Raw genomic sequence first — 25,810 nt, forward strand, 5'->3', positions numbered from 1 at the left:
GAATTTTATGTAATTAAATATGAAGGTTATCAATCATTTGTTTATATTTATCTTCCAAGTAAGTGATGGTGGTATTAAATTTCCAGGCGAAATATGCTGAAATAAAACACTTAGGTTCTATTCTTTGCCAGATGAATGTTTTGAGTTTTCTTGATGTTTGGATATACAAAAATTATAGCTAGATATACAAATTCCACTTTCACATACATTAACAAGATGGAGTGACTGATTTTTACACTCAACATTGAGTATCAATTTTGTACTCTATTAGATGGCGTTACATGTACTCAATTTGTTCAGTTTATTATTCCAGAAACTGGTATTTTGCATTTTGCCAATCTGGTTGAAGAAGGGTAACCTCATCTGAGCTTGCCATTAATATAAGGTGACCAGATCGTCCCGCTTTTGGCGGGACAAAACCAATTTTTAAAAATTTGTCCCGCGTCCCACGGTGTTTTAAAAAAGTCCCTATTTTTGGAAATAGGGACTTCACCTTACGATTAATACTTTGTGATATATATATATATATATATATATATATATATATATATGACTTCATTCATATACATGCATACTAAGGAAATATGTGTTTTTATCTTAGTCTGACAAGGAATGTGTAGCTTTATTTTATAATGTATTGTACTGGTTCGTAGAGTTCTGGAGATTGGAAATCTGAGATCAGGGTGCCAGCATGGTTGGCTCTGGGAAGGCACCTTCCTAGCTTGTAGATGGCCTGTGCTCTCTCTCTTTTTTTTTTTTTTTTTTTGGTCTTCTTCTAAGGACACCAGTTCTCTTTGGAAAAGGGTCCCCTCCTTATGACCCTTTTAACCTTAATGACCTCCCAAAAGTCCTTCTCCAAATATAGTCACATTGGGAGATAGGAATTCAACATATCAATTTTGAGAGACACAATTCAGTGTATAGCAATGGGGAAGATATTGTCCACACATAGTAGAGTTTCTAGAAATGTGAGAGTGCATTTGAAAGTATCCACTGTCACAGTCATAACTTACCATGGAATAGGATAACAGCTATGATAAGAGTTTTAATTTTAATGCTCATAAATATTATTTCTAAATATGCACATTTGGAACTATACTCTCAGAAAAGTTATTTCTATTTTATATCAGTAGAAAATGTCAGCATTTAACAATATGTGTATTTTTTAATAACCGTAAGATATAGGCTTAAGTGCAACTAAATACGCTGACTTGGGACTGGCATATATAAAGATGGACATCATAGATGATTTCATTCAGACATCATCCAAGGTCTTTTGAAAAAGTTTTAATGTTAATACAACCTATTACAAATATGAGAAGTGTAGAAGGTAAAAGGCAAGTCAATGTGGTTTATCCTGGATTTTTAATCAATACAATTTTTACTACATAGAGAGAGAAATCTCTTTAGCATTTTACATGCAGGAGTCCAGTAATTCTTGTGTACTCTTGATGAAATAGTTCAGAATACTTCTTCTAAATCAAGCGATACAGGATGAAGTTTGGATAAGGCATACTAGTATTTTTTAAAGTTGGTCTTATTCTTTTGCAATCTGTTCTTTATCAACTAAAGTTTAACAGATCTTGAGATGTATTATAATTTTTTTCATATGCCTACCAAGAGGAGGCCAGGAATATGTGATAATCAAAGTATGAGTCAGGCATGAATCCATTCACACACTATTTTTATCCCAAGCATAAATGGCAAGTTGTCATCACTAATATCTTAAGTCTTTTCTTTTTCTTCTTGTTGACTCAGGAGAGGAAATATGCCATAAATCAGGAGATTGACGTAGACCGTCCTTCTTGCCTTCTGAGTCACATTCTGTTAGCCACCATTTATGTCCATCAGAATGGTCCTGATGCTAAAGGCAGATACTGCATTTTGAACTCTTAAAAGAGCAATGCAAACATAAATTTAAAATGTAGGGTCATAATTCTAAAGTGGTCATCATTAGCTGTCATGGAGAAGAACATTGCTTATCAAATAGAATAATGGTATTATTGATATATCTGTCTTTGTCAGCATTTAATGGAGAACAGAAAAAAATGACAAATAGTGATAGATAAGCCATGTGAACAAAAGTCAAAGTTCAGGAAAAGAACAAAACAAAATCCATTGTCATTTATCTCTCTCCATCCTTTCTAGTATCTGATAAAAATATTTCCCCTAGTGAATATTCAATGCATTGCTTCCACAGGGCTAAAGTAACCTTGCTTATTTTGGGGGGAATCTTAGATTGTGACTTAGCCAATTTGCAATGATTGAGAAGCTGATGTTTTCTAGATATAATTGCTGATAGTCACTTGTTTCTCTTCTGCCTGCATTTTGGTCCATTTATTTCTCCTTTCCCTCAGTTGCTCAGTAGGAGAAGAGAAGCAAAGGAAGACAGTCCCAGCACTGAGTATAGACTCATCCTTGTAATAACAATTACATGAAAGTAAAGTTGCTGTAGGTATAAGTTAGCCTCTCACTGGTAACTGAGTGGAGAAGACATTTTATACTGCTAACAAAAATGAGATTCTTAAGTTACATATTTAAATAAAATGATCATTGTTTTCTACCATCTGGTAGACCTGTGTTATCTAAAGCAGTAGCCAGTAGCCACATGTGGCTATTTAAGTTTATGTTAAATAGACTAAAATTTTCCTTCCTTAACCTCACTATCTACATTTCAAGTGCTGCAGAGCCACATTGTAGAGCATTTTCAGGGTCACTGACAGTCCCATTGGAGTATTATATAGAACAACAACTCATATACACAAAGGCCTTATGAATCTCTCTGGTGTAAGTCTATATGGGAAGCTGTATGTGCATAGATGATAAGAATCAACAAGCAAACCAACACAACATGGAGAGTTGTCCAGTTTCACCACTTTTCACAAAATTTCTATGTATAGTTTTGCATTTTATTACACCTTGGAGACAATCTGGACCAGATGGTGCTTCAGATCCTATAATTTGTTAGAAATAGGGGTTATGATGAGATGACAAGTGTCCCAAAGTCAGTGAAACTGCAACAGGACAACTCAATATCTATGCCACTGCTTTAGATAATTAAGAACATTTTGTGACACACTTGTTTGGAGAGAAATGGGCTAGGAGCTGCCACAAGGATGTCATTTAATTCCAGACAATGGACAGTGTCACCAGGCACACTTCCATCCCTCAGCAGCAAGGTAGGCAAGCCAGGGTTCTGTGGTCCTGTCACTCACTGACAGATGCTCTGAGTTGCTCACAGGCAGGTGGAACTCCACCCTTTGCATGGTTCAGAATGTGATTCCTGATGGAGCTGAAACTGCTGTGTGTTGTAGTGGGGGTTGAGGTGTTCTGGATGTAGTACCAGCACTACAGCACTGTGTCCTGCTTCCTCAAAGTCAACAGAAAACATTGCAGACCATTACGGCAGATGGCAAGAAGCTGCCGCAGGGTTTCTCAGGACCCAGGGAGTCTCAGCACCCAGGGAACTAGAGCTTTCCTTCATGCACATTCTGCCTTCTGTCCAGGTCCAGCCTCTTCCCACATGGAGGGTTGAGCCCCTTAAATCACAGTCCCTGGTCCACAGGCCCCTGGCCTTCTTGCTCCATTTCTTTTTTCATATCAGACTTTATCTCTTAAATTTCTCCTTTGGATTCCCCCAGGATCATCCTGAAATCCAAATTCTCTTGAATGACAGGGTTCATTCAAGTCTCTGCCTCTTACCCTCCAGGAGGCTGAATCAAATCAAATAATCACCGTGCTGGGAGAGTTCACCCAGGTCCTCACACCTGTTCCAGCAGAGAGACTACACTTAAAAAAAAATCGTAATGTAAACTTTCACAGTGAAGGGGGTAGACTTGACTCAATCCTGCTCAATCCTCTCTCCTGAACCCTGTGATTTTCCCTGGATTTCCAGATTTGGAAACACTATTTATGTGTGAATAGCACCCTTTCTATCTCAATCTTCCACAATCAGCCATCTTTTGTTAACGGTTCCAAGTGACTACTAATCAATCTGAAAATAAATGATTAAATTACATTTGATTTCCAGCTTGGAAACAAGCTTTGCAAACACTTTCAAGCTAGTGAATTTCCTTTTACATTGGGAGTTAAATATAGTCGAACCTGCCCACTAGACTTAAAACCTTAGAAAATCGATTAAACAGAAAGTTAAAGGACAGATTATATGAACCCGAGACTTTAGAAAAATATTTGTCATTAGTAGGATATCAAATACAAGTTTTCACAGAACTATTTGAGCGGTCCTAAGTGTTTTGGATGTTTCTTAGAAACACATGTCAGTGTAAGCCAGGTATCGGATATAGTTCATCTTTTTACCTTCTTTTATCTAAACATAGAACTGATGCCTAAACATGGAGCTGACACTGCTGAGTATTGTAATGGGGGTTGTGATGGTCCAGTTGTGTATTTTATATTTTAATTTTTATCTCATATCACTTAAATTAGATGTACAGTTATAACAGGCCAAATTGCTTTTTAGTTACCATAATGACCTGAAATATGAACTTGCTTTTGGAAAGGTGTCCTTATGGACAGTTTTATCAGATCATTAGAAACAAACAAATTCTATGTCAATGATCAAGAGTCTCTAAAAGTAAAAGCAAAGTTGGCAGAATTCTCCCAATATTTTGTTTCCTTAATTTCTAAAAAAAAAAGTCTAGAGAAGTTATGAAAATGAGAACCAAGAGATTAGGAAAAAGACTTGTAACAAATTACATAGCTCTCTTAGCTCTATGATGTCTCATTGGGAACTATTTCATTCCTTCTTGTTAGCAAAATTGCAAAAACACATGTTAAAAAAATTCCCTGTAGTTCTACAACCACACTGCATCTAGGTTTTCACACTATATATATTTTTCATGTAATTCAATAAGCCTATATATTTTCTATTCATTTTTAAAAACATTTAAATGCTGTAGAAAAGTTGAGAAGATAGTGCTGAGGTTTCTATGTACTTTACACCCTGGTTTCCCTATTATTAACATTTTATATTAATATGGTACATTAATTATAATTCAAGAACCAATATTGATATATTATTTGCTATGCTCTGTAATTTATTCTGATTACCTTAGTTTTTACCTAATGTTCTTTTTTGGTCACAGGATCCCATCCTTGATACCACGTGACATTTTAACATTGGGCATAATACAATAAAAAAAGAGAGCATGATATTCCATTGTATGTCTGCATTATAATTGACTTAAAATTTTCTCTATATTTGGCCACTGACTTTTTTTTTCCAATTTTGAGGAAAAAACAAGTGTAAAATTTGGCCCCTCCTGTTGGCCTTCTTTAAATTTCAGAGAATTTTCTCATCAACAGCCTCACTAGGCCAGCTTTTAAAATAAAAATGTTTAGGAGGGAAACCTGAGGCTAATTACCTTAGATATCAGGCCCTCGGCCGTTGCTCATTGGTTCTAATTCTTTGTGGAAGCAGTGGTTCCTGCTCACAGGAGTTTTGCTAGTGCCTGAGGTCAGAGATGATGGCTTACCTTTATGCAGCCTTGCCTTCCTCCTGTGACATTGCAAAATGCTTTCTGCAGAGTGGATACTAAAAAAAAAAATTGTTAAATGGAGCATTAAAGATAACCAGAGCAGTGCTATTTTAATAATATCTGAAAAAGCCTGTATCAGTCTTTTCTCCTTTAAGCTTTCCATGAATTCTTCAGGCCAAAGGGCTCTCTCCCTGTCCTGCACTCTCATTGTCCATGTTATAAAACCCCGGTACTTCTATCTAGTAGTTTCTTGAGTATTAGATTTGAACTTACCTGGGGCACAATATCTGCCCTGTTGGTCCCCACTTCTCTAGAATAGTGATCTCTTTGAAGTGGCAATTCAATGGAACGTACACATTGATTATTCAAAACCTGAAATTCAGCAGATTTTGACCGAGTTAAAAATAACAAAAATTTTATGTGGAACAAATTAAAAATATGTAATAGGTGAGAAAAAGATCAGAGAAAGCATATTCCAGTTGGTTTTTACTCGTGATCCAGGTTCAGTGAAGTAAGAAGTGTTATTTTGTGAGTTTCTGTCATAAAACAGATCTAATACTTTTAATGAAGTAAATAACCTTTGGATTGACACAGAAAGTTTTCTGGTTCTACAAAGAACTAGAAAAATATATCGGAGGCCTCCACCTAGAGCAGGTAGCGGCTTTTAAGTGCCATTTCTTTCATAGATTTCACAGACTGTCCCGAGAGAGAGAGAGTTTTCCAGTCAGTCAGCACCGAAGCTGATTGCAAGTATGGCAGATTCCCTGATTGCGTTAACATTATTTTTATACAGACGGAAAGTAGACATCATGTATTTTACTTCTTAAGGAAAGAATTGATTCATAATGAGTGATTTATTGTCATCCGCACCTTAACCATTTTTAAAGGAGATTCAAATTAAGTGATCTCAAAACTAGTTTTAGAGGCCTCCCCAAATGGCACAATGTGGCTCTGATTGTGCCTGGGGAACAGAGAGTTCTTCAGAAGACCAGCAATTAGAGTTTTGAGTGGGAAGCCAAGTTTATTATTAAGTTTCTTTCATAAAGGGTGTTTGGTTTGAACTCAATCAAGCTGACTCACATAATTCACGTGAAGATAATGGAAGGAGAGAGGCAAAACATAGCTGAGCATTTCAAAATCCAGACCTGGGGACCAAGGGCACCAGGGATTTTTAGCTACTTCCAGTAATAATTTCACTTTTAATACAAACTTGTGTGGTTGCAATGAGCAAAACTCTTTGAAGTCAGGGTAAAAAGAAGAAGATTAAAAATGTTTCTTCATCTGTGCACATGAGTCCTTGGGTTATCTCACCCCATATCTTAAACACCTCTGTTGATGGCTTCTCAACTCCTCACTTTAATGGTGTCTCTTTCTCTGATCACTCTTGATAAAACTGCAGTCAAATCCAGTTGCTAGCTCTCTCTATTCCTATAGTTCCACTTACTTCCTGCCATTTACGATATACATTTTCTTGTTCATTTGTTTATCTGTCTCCCTTCTCTTCCACATTTGAATATAAACCCTGAGGTACATATTTTATTTATTCATTTCTTTATTTCTAGCATATAGAATAGCACATGACATGAAGTCAGGGCTCAATATTTACTTGTAAAATGAATAAATTGAAAGCATAAAAAGTTCTATCATAATAGTGTTCAAATCATTAAAAGAGAATGTTAGCATCCAATAGTTCTAGCGCTGGCAGCCTGTTGAGCAAACCAAAATCTGCACCTGTAAATGTCTCAAGGTTATAAAATTACAACCTGGAGACAACCAATCACAATGAGGCATTAAGCTATAGCCAATCAGTATCCTTGCTTTGCTTCTGCTTTTTTTCTCTCTCTCCTGAGCTCCTATGGATGGAGTGCTCTGACCCACATCCTACTTGGTGCTGCCCAATTTGAATGGCTCATTTATCAAACTCTTACAATTTTTAACTCTGCCTCAGTTTATGTTTTAATGCTAATGATGTGTAGAAAATGCAGCTGGGTTGCACTAGAATGGAAAGTTAGGAGAACACATTGACCCCACTTTACCCCCTGTCCTGACTGTGCCCTGCACAGGTCTGGAGTTCCACTTTCGGGCATAACCATTTTCTGCTCATGGAAGCTCCCGTGCTGGATTAGAAAGAGCTTTGAGATTAGGTTCCCCACTCCTCACCTCTCCCTTCACCATCTAACTGTGGACTCCTGGGACTTTGAGTCAAGCTTATCTAGAAACAGGAACTATAAATCCCTTCTTGAGAATGGATGGGCATCTTCCTGGTCAGGAGCCCAAACCTTAGCTAACCAGTTGTATCCAGAACCTCATGACCTACCTCTGACAGCAAGGGGCTTCCTTTGACTGATGTGATTCATGGGATGATGGCTACAGAAGGTGGCTTGGGCTAAGCTGCTTTTCTTGACTGTTTCAAAAGTGTGTTTTTTTTTTAAAAAAAATGCATTATCTGCCTTACAGGGAATCAGGTCTCTCACTCATTCAGTTAGAATGTTGCTTACACATCTGCTGGGTTCAGCCACCATTCTGAGTGTTGGAGGCACAGCGTCAGAAAGACAGGTGGCATTTCTGTCTCTGTAGCATCTTTCCAGGGAATACTCCATAGCTCCCTATTCTACTCGCACCTCTCAAAATACTTCCAAAGCATGGATCTCTTTAGACATTTTTATACCAATTACTTGCCTTCATTTATTTTGTTCTTTCTCAGCAAAGGGGATAAAGTGGCAGGCCTCTGACCAGTTTTTTCTGAGATGATGCAAATCTTTCTAACTAAATTAGTGTGTGCGGGTGAAACTTCAACATGGTAAATACATGTATTGCTCCCAGGTATAAAGGAGTGTAATACAGTCCATTGGATACCCGACTACCTACTGTATAATCAAAGACTTGGCCATATGAGCAAATCTGACACACGTGCCTGTTATTCTAATTCAGATCACTGTCTGAATCTCCTCTTGTCAGTCTTTGTTGACTTGATCTATTTTGGTGCTTCTTATGGCCCCATTATTCAGTGATCACTTTTATTTTACTTTTTAAAATTCCCCACTCATCCCTTTATGTTGTTGATTAATACCAGGGGACCGTTAATTGTAGTTGCTAGAGGAAAGGTATGCTCCTCAGTATTCACACTCTTTTCTGGGAGTTTTCTAAATAAAGCCTTGGTTATTGTGAATATTATTAGATGTGGTGTGTGTGTATAGTGTTCAGAGCTATAAAAGCAGGTGCTCAAATGAAATTGCTATAACTTGTAGAGGAAGGATAGTAAATTTATCCACGTTAAGAATCTACTGTGTTTTTAAATTATTTATTTTTATGCCTATAAATTTAACTTAAAATATTTCAAATATATATAAAAAGATAAAAGGAGGCATATTAGAATTGTTTAGCTTATTTGAGGAAAAGTCCATTTGAATTGGTTAATGACAGCCTGGAAGTGGTTAAGAGCACTCCACCCCCAGGGGCTGGGGATAGTCTTTTATAGAGGAAAGGTGAAAGCAGGTGAGGACATTATTGATTATCTCCCATTCCTATTAGTGATTCATCAATCACTTCTCCCCTATGAATACGCCAGATATTGACATTATATAAAAGAAGAAGGCTTTTGCTGATCCTTGGGATTACCTCTTACATTTCAATAGCTGAAAACTGAGTGAACTTTAGATTAAATCTTAGTACTCATCAGCATGGTCTTATATCATTGAAAGCATAACCTCTAAGACCAGGGTTAAGATGAGGTTTTACAAGAGAATAAATATGGCCAAGAACTACTACTCTGTGAAGAAGTGAAATCTCTGGCCCTCATGTGGAGTTCTCTGTGAGTCATTCACAATGTGCACCTAGATGTGTATATTCCTTATCACATATTTTTTTCTGGAACATGGCAATAAAGTATCATAAAGAGATCAATACATTATGAAAATATTCCTATAAATGGAAGTAAAGTATGTGGAGGTAGTAATTTTTATAAATGTGCCATTTGAATACCTGGCAACCTTGAGGACATCAGATGACTTAGTAGCCTGTGATGTCTACCCCAGTCATGAAACTTTCTTTCCCAAGAAAGCATTCTGGCTTCCTCGCTTACCTGTCAATCAACCTTCTGATACTGGCCCTGAAGAAAATCTAGCACTAATAATAAGGAAGATTCTAGAAGATATACCTTTGTTGCCATCACCCTAAGCTTCATCACTATACATTTCTTCGTTGCTAGTTATCAGAAGAAGGATTATAGCACATATTTGAAGTGAAAAATGATAAATTTAGGACAATTTAATTGATAATCTTCCAGTTACACAAAACCACGAAATTAATGGATTTAATCAAAGAACCTTCTGGAGTATCTGAGGAAGAGACAAAAGAACAAAAACTCTCTTTATCAGCCAATGTTTGCCTTTCTTGGGTGCCCTGTAGTGATCAGATACCTGATCAATACTCAGCTCTGTGAGAAGTGTTGCCTGGCATACAGAATCCACAGCTCCTATTTGACCTTCATCTATAATATTTTATCATTTTCATTGACAATAAAAGTATAACTGATTTAATTAGCGGTGGTAGGGATTATAGCATAAAGATCAGACAATGCAATAAAAACTATATCCTGACATATCAGGTATGTAAGTTCAGAGCAGATAACTGACAACTTCAGTCATATTTGAAAGCCAGGAGCCTCTATGGCAACTTCAAAGGACACTCTTATTTCTCCTGCTAAAAAAAACAAATCTAGTCACAAAAGGGCTCCATTTGAAACTCTCCATGTTTCCTGTGTCAAACTGGGACTCACTAAGGGAAAATGGGACTCCAAGACTTAGGATTGGAATATTCAGGTAGATAAACCCAAAAATATTCACCCCAAATACTTTCAAGGTCTTCTTGATGGCAGAAGTAGCTCCTAGCCCTGACCTGGAGCCAGGTAATGAGCCCACCTGAAGCAGTGTCTACAAGAAGACACTTGTTTTCCTCCAGGACCACCTCACCTCTCCTCACTGCCTCCAGGTGTCAGGGAAGTCCTAGGCCTACAGGGAAAGCATGCAGACCTGGGTGACATTTACTGGCAGGAACTGGGGGAACACACTGGGGAGTGGATCTTGGGGGATTTGGGCCCAGGAAGGGGAAAGATAAGGCTAAATAGCTGTGTTAGTTTACTATTGCTGCTCTAATAAATAACTCCAATACAGTGCCTTCAAATAACACAAACTTATCTTACTTCTCTGTAGTCCAGAAGACCACAGTGGCTTAGCAGGTTCTGTTCATCCCAGAGCCTATAGGGAAGAATCCGTTTAGTTGCTTTTCCAGCTAGAAGCTGCCCACTTTTCTGTGTTTGCAGTTCTTACTTGGTATTACACCATCCTTTCTTATTCTGTATTTGACCCTCCTGTCTCCCTCTTAAAGGACCCTCTGATAACATTGGGCCCACATGACTAAGCTCCCCATAGCACACTTCAAGGGAATCTGAGGAGAACCATTTCCCTCTTACCACAACAGGAGAGAATGATTAACATTGGGGATACTAATCCATGATTTAGATTCACTGTTTTGCAAGGATGCTTGGAACCCATCCTAAATGGTGTTCTGGGATAGCCCCTGAAATCTGGATACAATCATGTCTTTAGTAAACAAAGTAAAAATGCCAGGACTTCCTTCACATGGTATTAAAGAAAAAAAATAAGGGAACTCAAGCTGTTATTTAAATTACAGTGGAGATATTAACAGCAGCCAAAGGAAGCCTTACTTGACTATGCTCTGTGGCAGCGAATTTGCATCACGGCTGAGAAACTCAGAGATGAGGGAACATAATGCCCAGAAGATGGCAGTACCTCATGGCTCAAGGTTGCTCACTGAAATCCCAGCCCTGAGAAGCAGGGACATTTGGGTCCAATGGCAGGTTGCCCCTCTCAATACAGTGGTAGCTCCCGCCCAGATGCTGTGTCAGATGTAATCTTTTTAACAGCCTCTGGCACTTGGTATGTGGCTTTTTATCTGGCAACTGCTTTCTTCTCTACAACCCTCAGCAGGGAGGAGTAGAACATTTGGCCTCTGAAGGGTAAGAGCAGCATAGCCACCATTTTGCCGCAGGGTTCTGTAACCCCTGCTGTCTTTCAGGATAGCACAAAAGAACCTCACTAATCTTGACATTCTAAAGAACATCATGCTGGTCCACTCCACTGGTGACATGGTGCTACTTAGACCTGGTAATCAGGACCTTGCAAGTAGCCTAAAGGTTCCATCAAACACACGTGTACCAGGAAGTGGGAGATGAAGTCCATGAACTTTCCAGAGAATGCCCTGCCAAGAAAATTCAGAGTAAAATAACAGGCTCTCAGTCTTGCTGGGATATCCCCTTCGAAGGTAAAGGTAAATGTTCTGCACATTGCAGCTCCTACCACTGAGCCAGAGGTAAGTGACTGGTTGGCATCTGTGGATTTTGGAGAGAGGCTTTCCCAGCTGGTGTTCTCTTCGCACCTGGCTGTGTTCCCAACCCGGCCCCTCCTGGCATTTTCACTTCCTGCATCTGCAGCTCTTTCCAGGCCTCTTCCCTGAGCCCCAATCTATTTTCCATTTCCCAGCAGTTCCAGGGATCCGTATTTATTTTCCTAAGCCTACATGGGTCTTGAGCAGGATGGAGCTTTTATTGCAAACCATCTTTCAGTTTGGCCTTATCAAATGTGAAGTTCATTCTGAGTCTTCGTGCCCGAGAGGAACTATCAGAGGGACACCGTTCACTTTGCTAACTAGGTGAAATATTTTGCTAACTGCTTAAAATGTTAACATTGACAAAGCAGAACTCTCAGGGATGGTGAGAGTGCTTTTCTAAATGAGCATTGGCTTCACGATCATTTAATATCCCTGACTCCGATTTGAACCCCAGGAAGGGAGTTTTTGGTCTTACTGCTTATAACTGATGAAGATTAGCTACGTGTTATGCTGACATGTTTAAGAAATTAAAAATAATAGAGAAAATCTTAAAAGTATCCCAAAAGATGGTAATCTAAAACTCTTAAATCACATTTAAAAAATAGGATAGGGCAGGGAATGAACAGTTAAACATTGAGGCATTACAAAGCTAAGTGGACATATCCTTTGATATTCTTGACGTTCTGCTACTGAACAGCTGACACTGAAAAATAAGTGCTGATTTTACTTACTGTTTTTATAAAGTGATTTTTAGTCTTCTGTTTGAAGTTCAGGGCAATCCCATTTCTTCCTTGTGTACAATAATAGATTTCACTCTGCTGATTTATCTGCCTACACTTGGTTTGGGTTGTATACACAAAGTATCGGCTCATGTGTAGTGTATGTTTCTATATAGGATTTAGGAAAAACTGACTTCACTATTAATGCCTGCTAATATAAAGTCTCTTTCTTTGCTAAAAAAGAAACATCTGTGATTCATTTATTGGACTAGCAGATACCTTCAAGTTTTAGTGGGACCGAGAGAGAGAGAGAGAGAGAGAGAGAGAGAGAGAGAGAGAGAGAGAGAGAGTAGCAGGTTCAAAGTGCTCTGAGGAAAGATGTGATTGGAGATGTGATAATGCTAGGGATATCGGTGACATTCCTCACACTGCTAGGCTCCGAAGCAAAGCCAGACCCACGTTCTCCATGGAGAAATCAGTGATAAAACCTGCTCAGTGTGAGGACCTCTTCAGATAAGAGCAGGAAGTCCAATCTGGTTAAAGAGAAGTGTTTGTGTTGATGAGCAGTGAGAGATGGTGAGAAGTTTGGGTCACATGGTGGAAGATCCTTCATGATTGCATGCAATGTTGGAATTTTGTGGCAAGACAACCTATGATCAATACAGATATCAATCCCCCGTCTTCCAGAGAGATAGTTTTTATTGAATTCTATATAGATTTTAGGAAAAACACACATGACATCACTATTAAAAACTTGCCTCAAAATAAGAAAGTAGCCTAATAAATTCAATGAAAAGGAAAAAAAGAGCATAGTCCTTTCCCCAAAATTCAACTATTGTTTTGCTCTTTCCATGAGCATAAGTATTTGTTCCATATAATGAATATCTGGCTTTTACAAAATAAATAATATGTAATTTAGAAAGCAGAAATGATATTTAATTCCTAAACTATCTCTCAGTAGACTATATCTTCACAGAAGCCAAATTCTAGCTGGTGATTTTTATTTTCAGTCTTCATTACCTTGCTTATTTTTTATTCCAGTATTATTGTCACCAGCCTTGTTTCTGGGGAGAAACTCAAGGCCACTGTTCAAAATCTAGACTGACCCTGATGCACATTTTTTTCTTTGAGACTGATTGCTTACTGTTACCAAGAATGAAACAGGGCAGGAGTTAACTATCTCTGTTTTATTACTGTAGATAGGTTAAAACTCTCTTTTACCCAATACATATGATATAGAGGACATTACAGAATTGAAGTTCTTTCAAGCCTGAGAATGACCCAGATAATGGATGAATATTTCTTTAGAATGCACAGAACTGACATTCAGATGCAGTGAACCATTTGTGAAAGTGCATCTCATGGGTGGACTTTAAACTGGAACCCCACTGGCCATAGAGTCTGGTAACATAGTAGCTAGTCTTCCACATACGGGAGTGTTAGACAAAAGAAATGTGGTATTGAGTACAAATAGGCAATCTTGGGCAGAGTTAAAGAATTAAGATAATTAAAATTTCACTTTCCAAGGAATTTTTTCTTAATTTAAAACAACATGCACCTTTCTTTGTGTTTTATGTTTAACGTTTAAAATAGAATTAAAATAGAATTAATTAGACAGAAAAGGATGTTTAATACACATAGTGTGGCAAAACACATCAAACACTGGCTTTGCAGACTCAAATCCCTGTCTGTTAATTCTTAGCTGTGATTTTCCTTGTAACTTTTATTTTTCCCTGTGTTGAATATTAGCCTGAAGTAAAGATAGGCTAACTAATTCTTTACACTATTTCAAAAACAGAAGGAAAACACCTTGCATTGGCATGGCAATTGGGAAATCTGATGACAGTGAAGACTGACCGTTCTGGTTCAGCCAGCATGGCTCAGTGGTTGAGTGTTGACCTATGAACCAGGTGGTCCAGATTCTATTCGGGTCAGGGCACATGCCTGGGTTGTGGGCTCGATCCCCATGGGGAGTGCAGGAGGCAGCCAATCAATGATTCTCTCTCATCATTGATGTTTCTATCCCTCTCTCTTCCTCTCTGAAATCGATAAAAATATATTTAAAAGAAAAGACTGACCATTCTCTTTTTATAAATTAAAAAACAACAACACACACCACAGAATACAGAAGGAAATTTTGGAACAATTTAAGGCCTAACTTATTGCACTTCAAAGTTTCAAATATCTTAAGGATTTTCCTTAAAATAGAAGAGAAAGCCAATGTGTACTTAAATATTTATTGTTAATAACTATATTTCTTAGTAAATATACTGATATGCCTGTGCATTTTTATTACTATCAGATTTACTAAAAAAAACACGTATGTTTTACCACATTTATTATAAATTGTAGTTAAATAATTCATGTTGGATTAAGAAACATTGTATTTTATAGAAAATGCATATCTATTCTCCTGTTGGGAGCAGTTAAAATGTAAGTTAGAGCAAGTCATCTCTCTACACAATACCTTCAAATAGCTTTGTACCTCATTTTTAAAAATATATATATTTTATTGATTTTTTACAGAGAGGAAGGGAGAGGGATAGAGAGTTAGAAACATCAATGAGAGAGAAACATCGATCAGCTGCCTCTTGCACACCCCCTACTGGGGATGTGCCCGCAACCAAAGTACATGCCCTTGACTGGAATCGAACCTGGGACCCTTCAGTCCAAAGGCCGACTCTCTATCCACTGAGCCAAACTGGTCAGGGCACTTTGTACCTCATTTTAAGTAAAAATCAAATTACTTACACATGGAAAGGCCATTCAACTCAATATGTCTGAGCATTCCCAGTTAATGCCTGTTATTTCAGCATAATTGTTGGTAGTAGTCCTTGGATCCCCCCGTGTATGAGCATTTTACAATCTGACCCTGTTCTCTCTCAGATCTTGGCCTCCACTACTCCACCCTTGCTTATTCTTTTTCAGACGTTCAGGCTTTCTTGCTATTCCTCACCAATATCAGGAGCAACTCCACCTCAAGGCCTTTGCACTTGCAGTTTACTCTGTCCAGCATGCTCTTCCCTCTGTGTTTGCATGGCTCATCCCTCACTTCTCTCAGGTCTTGACTCAGTGAAGTCGTTGTTGCCCATTGTGGTCACACTATTCAGGAGAGGGAAACTCATGTCAGATTTTTAAAGAGAAATTTTAGTTGAAAAATTATTACGTATAAAGATTTGTTAACTAGGTAACTGAGAAAGGTGCAGTAACACTGAGGTATCACAGAGGTGGCTACTGCAGGCAGTGCCTATCACCCCTGGGTTGGAGAAGAAAGGGATGGGGTTATCAAACTGCAGAAACTTGGAGGGTGAGCCTTCTGGAGCTTGGTCCCAGATGGTTAAGACAGTGGTCGGCAAACTCATTAGTCAACAGAGTCAAATATCAACAGTACAACGATTGAAATTTCTTTTGAGAGCCAAATTTTTTTAAACTTAAACTTCTTCTAATGCCACTTCTTCAAAATAGACTCGCCCAGGCCATGGTATTTTGTGGAAGAGCCACACTCAAGGGACCAAAGAGCCACATGTGGCTCGCGAGCCGCAGTTTGCCTACCACGGGGTTAAGAGAATGGTGCTATTTAACTGGTGGTGTCTGTGAGCTTGGAAAAAGGGGGTGCATGGAGTGAGGGTGAGGGGCATCTCTGAGGAAGAGTCACTGGCCCGTGGTGCAAGTACTTATCTGTGGATATGATAAGACTGGCTCCCTGAGAGCTGGGAAAAAAATAAAAAACAGGTTCAACTGGAATGCTGCACCTCTGCTGAAGCTGAAGGCCACTGATGGAACCAGGAAGCTGGCAGAAGTAGAAGTCCCTTCTTCCTCCTCCTACCTTAGTTTCCTCCTAGCGCTCCCTATTGGCAGGGTCTTGTAAGGACCTGTTAAACAGAGGTGTGGTTTGCCAAGTTCAGCCCCAGCATTACCTAGTGCCCTGCATGAGGGCAAGGTGGAAACAGACATGAAGCTTAATACTTGACACAGCCATCCTTTCTAAAACTCCAGGACATTCCAACATTTCTCAGCCTGCTTTGTTGCTCCCTTTAGTGGAACAACTCATGTAAGTACTATATATTTTCCTTATTTTCAGTGTTTATTGTTCACCTGCCCTATTAAAATACAAAATCCATAGGGACAGGAATTTATGTATTATTTAATGCTTTATACAACCTGGAAAAATTCCTGGCAGAAAGAAGGCCCTCAATAAATACTCTGAATATTAATAACAACATTAACATAGCAGTTGTTATATACTAGGTTCTGTTCTATGTACTTAACATATAATTAGGCTCAAAGTAGAATTATGTACTAATCTATCATCACCCTTATCAATAGCTAAAGAAATCAATGTAAAAACTGATAAACATCTTGTGGTAGGTCACATAACTAATATGTTGAAGAGCAAGGGATGCAATTAAGGCAGATCTCTCTAGCTAAATTGAAAATATAAATGAAAATACTAAATGAACTGTGTCAATTATCCACATTTCACAAAGTCTAACTATAACATTGAAAAGCACTACCTTATGTCAACTATCTGAACAGGCTTAATGATTAAGAAGAGATACTGCTATTGGACTTATTCTTACAATTCTAGCCTTAAGCTAAAGGGTAAATATAATTGACAATAGTGTGCACTTTGAAAGATGTTGCTAACATTAGTGGAAACAGATTTCCCTGGGCTTAAATAGGCTTGCCAGAGTGAAAATTTCTTTGGAACTAAGCCCTGACTTAGTTCAGTGATACAAGAATTCAACTCACAACAGTAGTGCCTTCATTAATGTGATGTCAAATTGTTGGCATTATTATCCCAATCTGCTCAGTATGGTGCAAAAAACTTCTGACCCAAACCTCTATTTTTCTTGTGATTAATATTTTATTAAGCATTAATAAATGCAAAAAATAGTGCCTAAAAAGAATACAATACCATTCATCTCCACAGTCTCAGAGGGAGATAATCTTTTTTGATATACAGCATATACACACTACTATAATATTTATCTTGGAGATTTTTCCTCAAATTGTAAAACTGTCTCAGGACAATGGATTTATTTAAAAAGAGAGTACATTTATTAAGCAAATGGAGAAAATAATTCAGTTTCAAATGACCTAAGATGCTTCTTAAAATCTGTTCAATATTTCTTCATCTTGAGGTGAGGACAGGTTATCCTTGTGCTGTGACTACACGCTCAGAACTAAAGCAGGGCTCTGCTGAAGTCACTGGATGCATACAGGACCAAAGAGCAGAGCTGAGTCAGGGAATCCCTCTGTGGCTTCTGATGTCTTCCTGGGGACACATAAGTGCTGGATTCTCCCAGCATCTTTATTTGCATTTGCACATCTGGGTGGAGCTTTTCCGGGCTATGGAAGTTTGCATAATTTGCCTTAAGTTGAAGAGTTATAGATGCACAGGTTACTCTGGTTGCTTGAGGAATAATAGCTCCCCTTTACTGAGGAAAGGGTGTGCACTTAGTGTGTGGATTTTCCATTGAAACTTCCCAATGACTCTGTGAGGGAAGAATCTGAGCTTGGTTGAGGACAAGAAAGTACAGGTTTGTAGAGTTGAAGTGAAGGACCAAGACTGCCAGATAGTTGCTGGTGGAAGTTGTGAAGAAGGCTGACTCCATGGCCTTGCTCTTAATCTCTGTGCTTAAGACATAAGGTTAAGGGCATCAGGCTAGAGAATTGCAGAGAGAAGTGGAATGGAGGTTTCTCATTTAAAATTCAGTGGTATTGATGGCATCTCGCTTACTACAAAGATATTCAATACCTCTAATGTAAAAAGTATTTTTTGCAGAATAGGATTATTCTCTGTTAGAGGAGGCAGATGAGATCCTTTGTGGCAGCTGCTGTGCTACTTCTTGGGGAGGGATAGCCTACAGTCAAGCATCCCCTGCCAGCACTCCCAAAGTGTGGGGTGAGCCTTACCACCCACTTTCAAGAAGGTGCCACCCCGAAAAATTAACCTACTTTGGCTTTGATATTAGATCTTCTACTGTAATGTGTAACAATATACCTAGGTGGGTGTGATGTATATCCAGAAGATATACGTTCTATGGAAGAAGCCCTTATTTTCTTTGGACATTGTAAGCAACAAAATCTAGGTTGGAATAATTGGTATGTGGTTATGGATATATTGGATGGAAGGGAGAGAGAGAGAGAGAGGTATTTTAAAACTGAAATTCTAAGGATAAAATTATTTACTCTACAGAATTGAACTCACTGAAATACATATTTTTTTCAACGTTCAGTTTGCAATTAATATAGGCTTAACTGTCATCAGTCATCAGCTTTCTATGTCCACTTCTGAGAAACGGGGCTAATCCTTTGTCAGTGGTTGAATCTCTCCTTTAGTTTAAGTCAGAAGCCTTCGGCTTTGAGAATTAGCTCGGGTCTGCCAATTCTGTTATTTGTCCTGTGGAGGTCTAGGCTGGGATTGAATGATTTTTCACTGGCATTCTGTTATCATTGAGTTCTCAGTTGTTGGAACTGCTCTAAGCTCACTTTACATTGGACTTGACTCCTGTCTGAAATGCTGAGTAATAGGCTGATGGCTTGCATTACTTCTTAAATATGGGAAAATGTGCCTTGTTCTCTACCTTCGGCTCTCTCTACCCCAATTTTTCTTTCTGGTGTGTGTGTGTGTGTGTGTGTGTGTGTGTGTGTGTGTGTGTGTGTGTGTGTGTATTCTCTACCCGTTTGAGAGCTCTCTTGACTAGATGTAAAATTATGGTTTATTTGGCCCCTCCCCCTTGTTAGGATGTTGCCTAAGCATTGAACCTGGATTGAAAAGAGGCTCCCCATTATGCTAAGTCATGGCTTGTTATATAAATTTCATTACCACCCTTTGAAAGCAGTGTCCTGGGAGCAGCTCTATGCTTACTCATGAAGACAGCATTAAACAGCGTTATTTATTTTTCTTAAATTTTTTTAATTTTTATTTTGGGAATAACCTCATGTGGAGTTTTCAAAATTCCTAAATAGTGTGTTTCAAACAACAGTTTCTTTTTTAAAAAATATTTTATTGATTTTTACAGAGAGGAAGGGAGAGGGATAGAGAGTTAGAAACATCGTTGAGAGAGAAACATCAATCAGCTGCCTCCTGCACACCCCCTACTGGGGATGTAACCGCAACCACGGTACATGCCCTTCTCCAGAATCGAACCCGGGACCTTTCAGTCCACAGGCCAATGCTCTATCCACTAAGCCAAACCAGTTAGGGCAGCAGTTTCTTTTTTTTTAGATAAAGTAAATTTAAAATTTTTATGGCAACTGAGATAATATATGAAAATCCAAAGACATTTAATAAACATTTTCAGTTACTACATTTCATTCTGTTCCCATTATTTGTAGAGTAATTCCTGATATATATGAAATAATTGTAAATGCTTTCAGCTTTTTTTTCTTTTGTAGATGAAAAGTTTTGTGCTTGGGAATTGTGACCACTCAACTGCACTCAGTGACGCTCTATAAGCAGGTGTTGGCCCTCAGCCTCAGGTGTCACCCCTGAGCAGAGAGGTGGTAAGTTAGATCACGTCTATGATTTATTTCACACATACTACACTTGTTCTTTAAGAAAAGAGTTTGTGGACGCCTGTAGAAGTTATAATGCCTTGCTTAAATTTAATCACAATGAATGTACTTGGAAGCATTTGTTTTAAGTCTTGCTCTGTTGGGGTTGAAGGAAACACAGGTTGCTAGTCATGATTCTGGTCTTCGTGCACAGTGCAGCTATTTCATTAGCTGCCTTCTTGTAGCTGTTTCAAGTCTACCAGGTGTACTGGTTAATAATGCGGATTTTTTCAATAGCTCAAGTTACACATATGTTGATATATATGCGATGTGATTTGGTATGTATGCTAATTTGTTGTATTGACAGCAAGCTTCAAAACCTCATATGTCAAATTTTCTGAAAGTGTTAGCATCATAGACATTTTTATGCTTAAAAATGTTGAATTTCATGCCAAAAAAAGAGTATTTGCAGAAAGTTTTAATTCATTACTTTATTTTGAAGAAAAGTGCTGTTGAAAATTATTGTATACTTCAGGAAGCTTATGGTGAACATGCTCCATCTCTAGATACTTGTGAACGCTGGTTTAAATGCTTCAGGAGTGATGATTTCGATGTGAAAGACAAAGAACGTCCAGGTCAACCAAAAAAGTTTGAAGACCAACAATGACAAGCATTATTGGATGAAGATGTGTGTCAAACTCAAAAATAACTTGCAGAAAGATTAAACGTTGCTCAGCAAACAATTTCCGATCGTTTACAAGCAATGGGAAAGATTTTAAAGGAAGGAAAATGGGTGCCACATCAACTGAACGAAAGACAAATGGAAAACCGAAAAGTCATCAGTAAAATGTTGCTTCAATGGCACAAAAGAAAGTCTTTTTTGCATTGAATTGTGACTGGCAATGAAAAGTGGATTTATTTTGAGAATCCAAATGCACAAAATCATGGGTTGATCCAGGTCAACCATCAACATCGACTGCAAGGCCAAATCGCTTAGGAAAGAAGACAATGCTCTGCGTTTGGTGGGATCAGGAAGGTGTGGTGTATTATGCGCTTCTAAAACCAGGTGAAACCATTAATACTGATTGCTACCAATAACAAATAATCAATTTGAACCGCGCTTTGATCATAAAATGACCAGAATGGGCCAGAGGACACGGCAAAGTAATTTTGCTTCATGATGACACACCATCACACACTTCAAAACCAGTTAAAAACACGTTAAAAGATCTTGCCTGGGAAGTATTAACCCACCCGCTGTATTCACCAGACCTTGCTCCTTCAGATTACCACTTGTTCTGATGGATGGCACACGCACTTTCTGAGCAGCACTTCAAAACATACGAAGAAGTGGAAAATTGGGTTTCTGAATGGTTTGCATCAAAACAAGAAAAGTTCTTTTGGGATGGTATCCACAAATTACCTGAAAGATGGGGGAAATGTGTAGCTAGTGATGGACATTACTTTGAATCAAGCACTTTTGATGTTTCTCTTGAAATTATGGTGTTTTCTTTGATTACAAAATCCTCATTATTAACTGGTACAACTGGTAGCAGTGACGCTCCTCATTAGTCGTGACTGCTGTTGTGATCTTCTTGATATTGTGAGGATTTAACTTCCCCCATAAAATAATGGGTGCATTTTCATTACCAGAATATATGTGTAAGTCATGAGAATGGAGAATGTGAAATATTCTCACAATTTTATTTGCCTAACTTTTCAAAGGAAGTTGAAAACTTGGTGTTCAAGATGTTTCATCTCCAACTTTGTTGACAAACCTGGTTAACATTGTCTTATAGCAATGTTGTAAACATTTAAAACAAAATGAAAGACTCAAAATTCCTGATTATGTTCATTAAAATTTCTAACCTGATGTATTATATTGGAGCCTCAAATACAATCTCTTGCCAAAACAAGCTTAATAATCTCCTTGGTGTATATACCATCCTCCCATAGGAGGCTGCATTTCTGGGCCTTTTGTATACATGGCCTTACAGACTTTGGTTTTATGTTAAAAATGTAAGGTTAAAAGTCTATTTATCCATAATTGATGTCCCCTTAGCAGAACATTTGGTTAACATTTTAGAAATCTGATGAGCTTGAACATTCAAATGAATATTTCAGTGAATTTTGATCTTGATTTAAAATTCTATTTTGTACATTTCATATTCTCTGAGACCAACATTGCATCTCTGCTATGTTTAAGTCAGAAGCTGCAAATAATTTGGGGGGAAAACCCATGTCCAATTACATATAAAATATTTCCTCATAAATTTGACATTTCTGGTAGATAAAAATGTTATACTTTCAAATGATGTGATATGCATTATTTATTCCCATAATATTTGTGATAATTTATACATGTAAATGCATATTTGGATAATTCAATAGAAGAAAAAAAATAAACATCTGTCAAGACTTGTAAATGTTGCGTAACCCTTGTAAATATTTCAGCATGTCTTTCAAATGTTTCAGGAATAATTGTGCCCATGTTAGTTTATAATGAAGGGTATCAGTAAAATATCTGTCAAGATGAAGTACAGTCTATTCTTCAACAGATTATGGGCTATTTTATGTTGCCATGGCTGATTCTCTACCTTCTTTCTAGTGCTATTTGGATAGACAGTTTCTTCAATGAACCAGGAAGTATAAATTGGAAATATATTGAGCAAATTGTTCAAGGTGTCTCATTCCAAAGAAAGAATAATTCCTCTGTTAATATTTTATAGCTTCATGCTAATGAGCAGATCCTTCAGCTGGCAAGAGAGCAATTTTGGCCACAAAGTAAGAAGTAACTTTATAACTAGCAGAAGAAATGAACACTGAAAATCTTTGCTGGAATGTTGTGGGCTTTTTTCATGTTTTCAGTCTGTGCTAATAAGGCCTCCCGCTTGGTTATCAATCTCCTCAGCCCTCACTAGCTCAAGGTTTGATTTTTAAACCTGAAAATCTTCCTTCGTTAAAGGAGAGATGGGATGAGGCGGAGGAACATTAAAGGAAACAGTACAAATGAGGTCTGTTAACAATGATCAAAAGCAAAATGTGAAGAAATGTTAGCAGGAAGAGGGTTATCCTTTTCCAACTCAGGCTAATGATTCCACCCCTCACCCCCCTTTGGATTCAACTAAGGATTTCACCTCAAAGCCCACGAGGGGGAGGTTTTTATTCTTGTTTTGTTTTTAAATTTCATCCTCAAAATCAAGTTTCTAACATATAGTAACCATGTGGAAAGAATAGTGAATTAGAATTCCAAAGGCTGAACATCTATTTGAGCTGTGCCCCTAACCAGCTGTGTGACTTTGGGAAGTGGCCTGAAATCACCCATACAAATAGCATCATCCCCAGAATGAGATATGGTCACCAGGGTCCTTATCTATAACATGACTTCAGATTTCTTTGAAATTATGTCACCCTATTAACTGTCTTAAAATGTTGTATTTTCTCTCTGGAGGATTTATTTACTTATACTTTATTTACTCATGCCTTGGCAAGATGATATAGGATCACTGTAGATTCCATTTCAGTAAATATTTCTTTTTTTTTTTTTTATCAAATGGGTAATAACTCTTCAGCAGTCCTTGCTAGTCTTATGAGCCATGCAACAGAGGCTACCTGTCATCAGTCACACTTCATATGAATGCAAATGTTGCTGTTTCTTTGCAGACTTTTATGCTCTAATCATGACCTTGAAGAGAACTAATGCAATATCATTTTCACATGCTGGATTTTGACCTTGAGAAAAACAAACACACAAAAGATTGATGTTCATTTTCTCCAAACTTCTTTGAATATTTACCCCCAGATAATCTTGGGAGATCTGCTAGTAAATATGTCGCACAAGAATTCATACAAACTTAATTGAATATTTGAGTAAGAGGTACTAGTATTGACACTTTTAGGGGATGTGAAGATATAGGGCTGCTAGAATAGTGCAACCTGTGAAACAGAATATTATACTCTGCTGTTGATCAATTGAATTTCTTCATACTTAAAAATTCTCTGTATATTGGATATTGTTGTTTTAGGATACAGACAAATTTTATAAAATATATATTTTTAATTGAGGTGCCTATAGTTCTAAGGGTAGATTGAAATTTTCCAAAGAATACATGAATTAGGGTTATTTTCAGGGAATACATTCTTAAATCAACTTGCTAGTAGATGTCAAACGTACATGTAGACCTCAATTCATTTTCATCTGAATAGAATTAGAAAGGCTGAGCATCTTTTTTAGCTTTGCCCCTAACTAGCTGTGTGACTTTTGGGAAATCTTTTATTATATCTGTATCCCAAGAACAGAAAGTGCTGACAGTTGTTTTATTGTTATTATTCTTTAAGGTGTCGTTAAAGGCAATGCATATTAAAATAGACAGCAAAGGTATAAGACAGTGACTGTATATAATAATTGTTATTAATTTATTATAAATTTATTATTTAGCACACTTACCACAGATTATAGAGGACATTTTATAAAGCATTTAGCTATTTTTATGTTTCATTTGTATTTTTTGTTATATTTTCAAGTTCAATAATATATATTTTTTTCTACATGCCTAATTTGTTATTAAACCCATTCAGTGTGTTTTTCATCTCACATATTTTAGTTTTCAGCTCACATATTATAGTTTTTCATCTCTAGAAGTTCATTTTGGGTCATTTTCTATCTTTCATGACTCTCCATAATTTGTTAAGAATCTGAAATACAGTTACTGTGTTAACATCCTTACTTGCTAATTCTATGATCTGTGTCATTCTTGATCTGTTTTCATTGAATGATTTCCCTGCTCACTATGAGTCATATTTTCTTGATTCTTTGCATGTCTGGTAATATTTGCAAGAATTCCAAAGAATGTGAATTTTATACCATTGAATACCATTTATGCAGAGATTTTGAGATTTGTTCTGGGACAAAGTTAAATTCCTTAGAAACAATTTTGGTTGTTGGGGGTTCTGGTTTTTAAGATGTGTTTAGTCTAGGACCAATTTTCCCCCAGTCTTGAAGCAAGACTTATCTTATTACAGTATTGTACCAAATGTCTTGTGACTTAACAGTTTTCTACAAGGTTGGTGGAAACAGGCATTGTTGCAATCTCTGTGTGAGCACTGAGCACTGTCATCCCTAATGCTCTCATTTGGTTCTTTGATCTCACATATTTTTTTCTTATGTATGCACTGACCATTACTTTGCTGAATACTTGAAGGATTCTCAATTGATCCTTAGAATTCTCTCTGGTTAGCTCTCTGGAAATATGTTCTGCAATCGCTAGCCATCTTAATCTCTCTGAACTCTTAGATCCATCACCTCAAGTCTTCAACTTTTCAAGAGAATTCTCAAAAATTATTTGATTGTATAACTGGCTTTGCTTATATCGGTGCCTGTGTCTTTGCTATAAACATACCAGGTAACTGAGAAACATTTGGAACAGAACTGAGTTGTTTCACTCACCAAGTCCAGACAATGAGAACAGCACTGTCTAGCATCCATTAATTCACCTCTGGCCAGGAAGCAGCAAACAGTTATTGCTGAGTGTCATGTGGTTGTATGATTATGGTTGGTTGGGTGGCATTACTGTGGCTATCAGTTACTGATCCACCCTGCAAGAGGACAAAGCATTTAATGGAGATAAATGCTATGTTCATAGTACCTGGTGAAGCGTAATTCAATTTACATCACACCTTTTG

Source organism: Cnephaeus nilssonii (genome assembly GCF_951640355.1).
Source record: "Cnephaeus nilssonii genome assembly, chromosome: 11".
Lineage (NCBI taxonomy): Eukaryota > Metazoa > Chordata > Mammalia > Chiroptera > Vespertilionidae > Cnephaeus > Cnephaeus nilssonii.